This window comes from Mauremys mutica, chromosome 4 (assembly GCF_020497125.1).
Source record: "Mauremys mutica isolate MM-2020 ecotype Southern chromosome 4, ASM2049712v1, whole genome shotgun sequence".
Classification (NCBI taxonomy): domain Eukaryota; kingdom Metazoa; phylum Chordata; order Testudines; family Geoemydidae; genus Mauremys; species Mauremys mutica.
The window spans coordinates 66685029-66691434 of record NC_059075.1 but is presented as its reverse complement, the minus strand read 5'-3'; positions in this window follow the sequence as shown (position 1 = coordinate 66691434).

Below are 6406 nucleotides of genomic sequence, written 5' to 3'. Positions count from 1 at the left end.
CTCCATTTTAAAGATGAAGGTGGCTACAGATACATTGTAAGTTCCTTTGGGCCACAAACAGGGTAGCCACCTGTACTTCAAGAAGATAAAATATGACAGCATGAAAAGGGAAAGACAAAGCTAGTTTTCAAGGGAGAGCTGTTGCTACCTAGCCAGTTATTCTCCATTCTGTATGTGTGCAAGTGACTGTTCCTTCCTAATTGCAGTACTTTTCATTTGTCCTTACTGAATTTCATCTTACTGATTTGAAGACCAATTCTGCAATTTATTAAGATGATTTTGAATTCTAATCCTCTGCTCCAAAGTGCTTGCAACCCCTCCCAGCATGAAGTCACCAGTAAATTTTAAAAGTGTATACTCCATCATCCAGATCATTAATGGAAATACAGGTATTGAATAATACTGGACCCAGGACAAACCCCTGTGGGTCTTCCCAGTTTGACAGTGAACCATAAACAAACTAGGGAAATAAAATCTACATGGAACTGCTATAAGGTGGCTGCATAACTGGTTGAAAAAACATTCCCAGAGAGTAGTTATCAGTGGTTCACAGTCAAGCTGGAAGGGCATAATGAGTGGGGTCCCCCAGGGATCAATTCTGGGTCCAGTTCTATTCAATATCTTCATCGCTTATTTAGATAATGGCAGAGAGTACACTTAAAAAATTGTGGATGATACCATGCTGGGAGGGGTTGCAAGTGCTTTGCAGGATAGGATTAAAATTCAAAAGGATCTGGACAAACTGGAGAAATAGTCTGAAGTAAATAGGATGAAATTCAGTAAGGACAAATGCAAAGTACTCCACTTAGGAAGGAACAATCAGTTGCACATTTAAAAATGGAAAATGACTGCCTAGGAAAGAGTACTGTGGAAAGGAATCTGGAGATCATAGTGCAAGGGTGGGCAAACTATGGCCCCGGGGCCACATTCGGCCCTTCAGACATTTTAATCCAGCCCTCGAGCTCCCACTGGGGAGGAGGATCCGGGGCTTGCCCCCCTCTGGCGCTCCAGCCTGGGAATGGGGTCAGGGGCTTGCCCTGCTCCATGTGTTCCGTGGCTCCACGTAGCTCCTGGAAGCAGTGGCAAGTTCCCCCTCCAGCTCCTACACGTAGGAGCGGCCAAGGAGCTCTGCACGCAGCCCCCACCCCAAGTCCCACCCCCGCAGCTCCCATTAGCCAGGAACCATGGCCAATGGGAGCTGCAGGGGCGGCGCCTGCAGACGGGGCAGCGCGCAGAGCCACCTGGCCACGCCTCCATGTAGGAGCCGGAGGGGGGATATGGCCGCTGCTTCTGGGAGCTGCTAGAGGTAAGCGCCGCCCGGAGCCTGCACCCCTGACCCCCTCTCAACCTCCTGCCCCAGCCCTGATCCCCCTCCTGCCCTCTGAGCCCCTTGGTCCCAGCCCGGAGCCCCCTCCTGCACACTGAACTTCTCATTTCTGGACCCACCACAGAGCCCGCAACCCCAGCCGAAGCCCTCACCACCTCCCACACCCCAACCCCCAATTTCGCAAGCATTCATGGCTCGCCATACAATTTCCATACCCAGATGTAGCCCTCGGTCCAAAAAGTTTGCCTACCCCTGTCATAGTGGATCACAAGCCATATATGAGTCAACAGTGTAACACTGTTGCAAAAAAACCGAACATCATTCTGGGATGTATTAGCAGGAGTGATGTAAACAGGATGTGAGAAGTAATTCTTCCGCTCTACTCTGCACTGATTAGGCCTCAAATAGAGTATTGTGACTGATTCTGGGTGCCACATTGCAGGAAAAACGTAGACAAATTGGAGAAAGTCCAGAAAAGAGCAACAAAAATGATTCAAAGGTCTAGAAAACATGACCTTATGAGAGAAGATTGAAAAAATTGGGTTTGTTTAGTTGGAGAAGAGAAGACTGAGAGGGGACATGATAACAGTTTTCAAGCACATAAAAGATTGTTACAAGGAGAGAGAAAAATTGTTCTCCTAAACCTCTGAGGATAGGACAAGAAACAATGGGCTTAAATTGCAGCAAGGGCGATTTAGTTTGGACATTAGGAAAAACTTCCTGTCATGGTACTTAAGCACTGGAATAAATTGCCTAGGGAGATTGTGGTATCTCCATCATTGGAGATTTTTAAGAGGAGGTTAGACAAACACCTGTCAGGGATGGTCTAGATCAGGGGTCGGCAACCAGTGGCTCACGGCTCGCCAGGGTAAGCACCCTGGCGGGCCGGCCCAGTTTGTTTATCTGCCGCGTCGGCAAGTTCGGCCGATCGCGGCTCCCACTGGCCGCGGTTCACGATCCCAGGCCAATGCAGGAGGCAGGAAGCGGCGCGAGCCGAGGGATGTTCTGGCCGCGGCTTCCTGCCTCCCGCATTGGCCTGGGACCGCGAACCGCGGCCAGTGGGAGCCGCGATCGGCCGAACTTACCGACGCGGCAGATAAACAAACCGGGCCGGCCCGCCAGGGTGCTTACCCTGGCGAGCCGCGAGCCACCGGTTGCCGACCCCTGGTCTAGATAATACTTAGTCCTGCATGAGTGCAGGGGACTGGATTAGATGACTTCTTGAGGTCCCTTCCAGTCCTTCAATTCTAAGACTGATAACTGCTCTCTGAGTACTGTCTTTCAACCAGATATACACCTATATTATAGTAATTTAATCTAGATCATATTTCTGTAGACAACCAGGCCATAGGCAGTCAGGCCTAATGGTTAAAATGAGAGTTCAACCTACAGGTTAGAGCTGGGTCCAGGGTGGTTAGAGTCCAGCAGTGCCATCCCTAGCTATTTTGGTGCCCTACGCAGCCCCAGGCCTCTGTGGGGGGAAAGCAGCGGGGCCTGCCCCAAATTTCCTGGTGCCCTACGCAGCTGCATACTTTGCGTATGGGTAAGGACGGCCCTGGAGTCCAGGAATGAGCTGAGGGTCAGTACCACAGGCACAGAAGCCGAATGTCATAGACAGACGGTAAACCAGAGTCATAAGCCAGAGTGAAGCCAAGGATCAAACCCAGAGGTCAGAAGCCTGTGCAGGTGGTAGGTGGAGCAGAAGAAGGTTCAAGAACAAGGCAGGAGCAAGACAGGAACTAGGCAGGACCAAGGAGTGGAAGTAGGCTGGAGCAAGGGCTGAAAGCAAGAGCCAGGCAAGCACAGTTGTAGGTGTGGTTCACATTCAGCAGCCATTTATCTCCTGTGCGTGCCAGGCCTGTAAGCAGGGCTGCTAAACAAACAGCCAATGAGGTGCTGTGGCTATTCTGTCAATTCCAAGGCAGTGCGGTGAGGCTCATTTGTTGCCTATAGTGATGTTTTTCAAGGAGTAGGCCAGCAGCTGATCCTAGCTGGTCTGGCCCTGACAGCACCTCTCTCCTTTGGGGGTTGCTCTCCAGAAGCACTTGGGCTGGGTTTCTTGGGGTAGGCCCAATGGAAGGCAAGCAGGAGGTTCAGGACATGAGCGTGTTCCACATGTTCCCCTGGCCGCTCCTCCAGGCCATAGCCATCCCAGTCAATCAGATATTGGAATCTTCCCTGGACTCGGCAGAAGTCCAGAATCTGCTGGATCACGTATTCCTCTTGGTCCTGCATGGTTATCGGCAGGGAAGGAGTAGAGCAGTGTGGGAAGGGATTTTCAACAAAAGATTTCAAGAGAGAGATGTGGAACACAGGGTGGCTCTTAAGGGATTCTGGCAGCTGCAATCAAAATATTACTGAGTTATGTTGTTCTATGATTGCAAATGGCCTTAGTACTTGTGGCCCAGCTTCAGGGATGCACAAGCCAAACCTTGTCATTTACTATGAAGTTGGGGGTCGTATGATGGTGAGTGTCAGCATGGCATTTGTATGTTGTCTTAGCCTCTTCTAACTGATGCTTAAGTCCTTGATGCACTTGCCTAGGTGCTGGAACTAGGCGTGCTTCTGCACCCCCTGGCTTGAAGTGGTTTCCATTATATACAGAGTTTACAGCTTGAGTCAATTGCTCTCAGCACCCCCACTGTAAAATTTGTTCCAGCAGCCCTGTGCACTTGGTGAATGTTGAGGAAGATTTTGAGGTGATACCAAGAGTGGAGCCCATAATTCGTGAAGAAAAGGGTCTGTTGATTCAGGGCATGTGTGGAGTTGTAGGTGAATTCAGTGTGGGGAATGAGTTCCAGGAAATCGTCTTGGTAGTTTAGTAAGCAGCGTAGGTCCTGCTTCAGGACTTGATTGACTCACTCAACAGTTGAGGTACGAGGTTCGATGCCAAAAAGATGCAGAAATTCCCACAAAAAGCAAGAAATGAACGGGGACTCCCAGCTGGATACTATGCTTGTGGGCAACCCATGAAGGTGAAAGATGTAGTCTTTGAATAGACAGGCTATTTCCTGGGCAGTGGGGAGGCCGCGACATGGTATAAAATGTGCCATCTTCATCAGGAGATCAACTACCGCTAGAATCCTGGTGTACTCTTGGAAGGGCAGCAAGCCCTGATTCCTGATACCTAGAATAATAAAAAAGACAGATATCTTTTTGTATTTTTTAAAATCTAAATAAATAACTAGATAAAAACTGGCACTCTTCATGGTGCTGTTATTTGCATGTTATTTAATGATTTTTGTTCCTGGTACAATTATTATTGTTTTTTTCTATTATGTTAGTTCCTAGCAATCCCAGCCGGGAATCAGAACACCATTGTGCTAGGCACTGTACACACATATAATAAAAAAGACAGTGCCTGCTCTAAACAGCTCAGTATATAAAAGGTTTGATAGCTCTGGAGACTGCAGTCCTCTACCCACAGAATAGGTACAGCATGAGCAGTGGCAGTGCAAGCCTCACTTCAGCTGTTTAGCAGATGTACCTAAACTCTGACTTGAAAGGACCACCTCTAGGACAAAAGGGAACTTTGGCTTCATGGCCCATGTAGATCCTTGGGCAGTCTACTGACACGCACAGCAAGGAAGCCAATTAATGTCAGTCAGGTGGTAGTTTTTTGTGTATACACCTGCCATTAAGCACTAGACAACTCTCAACTCATTTCAGAGGCTGCTGAAAAGCTATCAGATCATAACAACCTTTTGGACACTACCCCCATGTGCTGTATTTGAACTGGCACCCACATAGCAAGAAGCTCCATCTCCCATTACCAGTCACCCACAAGCACAATTCTAAAGTGTATGCACAGAGAGTACACTCCCTACACTAATGCAGAACTGCAAGGCTTGAATTACTTATGAAATATGAGTGAGTTGCTACTGGGTTTACAGTAAATGGTGCTAGGAGAATTCTTTGAAATTCTTCTGGCTTCAGAACAATATGAAACCACAGAACAAAGTACACACTGAGGTAACACCAAGTAACTCTGAAAAAATGCTGGGCAATGCAGGGAAAAGATTCAAAAGCACATCACTGAAAAAAGCCAGATAGAAAGGCTTGACTTACAGGCCCAGTGTCTGCTTTCACACTGGCCTTTGTGAATCTGTCAGACGTAGCATTAAAACAAAATGATAGTATTGCTGCTTGAATGTTCTTTTTCTTTAACCATAATTTATTTTAAATGCAGAATATTTTCAGGGTATATGACAATGGTGTGACATTGCACTCCATATGTTTATGGAAATATGCTTATGAGTGTGAATATAATGTAAACTGGAATGTTTTATGCAAAGGGTCTCTTGTAAGGTATCATTACAAAGCTTATAATCTATTAAGTGTGTTCATCCTATTTGTATGTCTGTATCATTCTTGTATCTGAAACTAGAAATATGACGTTAACTCTGAGGTCCTACTTTAATTATGCAAAGTGTGGGCCATTAATGGTGGTTTAGAATCTTGATGGCACCCATTCACTAGGATGGCTCTCTTTACCTGCAAGCCTTCCTGTGTATGTGAAGTGGATAATGAAGTCTCACAGGACATGTGAACATGTCACATGATACTGGAATCCATCTTAAACCTGGTGCTATTCCATTTAGAAGGAAGGGTGGGAACACAGAGAGACCAAGGATTCCTGCCTTGGGCCAAAGATATAAAAGGGGGTGACGCAGAACAATGGGGGCTGCAGTCATGAGAAATCCCTGAGTTACCACCTCAGCTGGAACTAACAAGAACTGTACCAGGAGAAAGGACTGGGCCCAGACTGGAAAGGAGTCTAGTCTGTGAAAGAAGCTTATTGCAACATCTCTGAGGGTGAGATTTACCTCTATTCAGTTTCCAAATGTATTAGGTTTAGACTTGCATGTTTTGTTTTATTTTACTTGGTGACTTACTTTGTTCTGTCTGTTATTACTTGGAACCACTTAAATCCTACTTTTTATTCTTAATAAAATCACTTGTTTATTATTGAACCCAGAGTAAGTGATTAATACCTGGGGGAGCAAACAGCTGTGCATCTCTCACTATCAGTGTTATAAAGGGCAGACAATTTATGAGTTTACCCTGTATAAGCTTTAT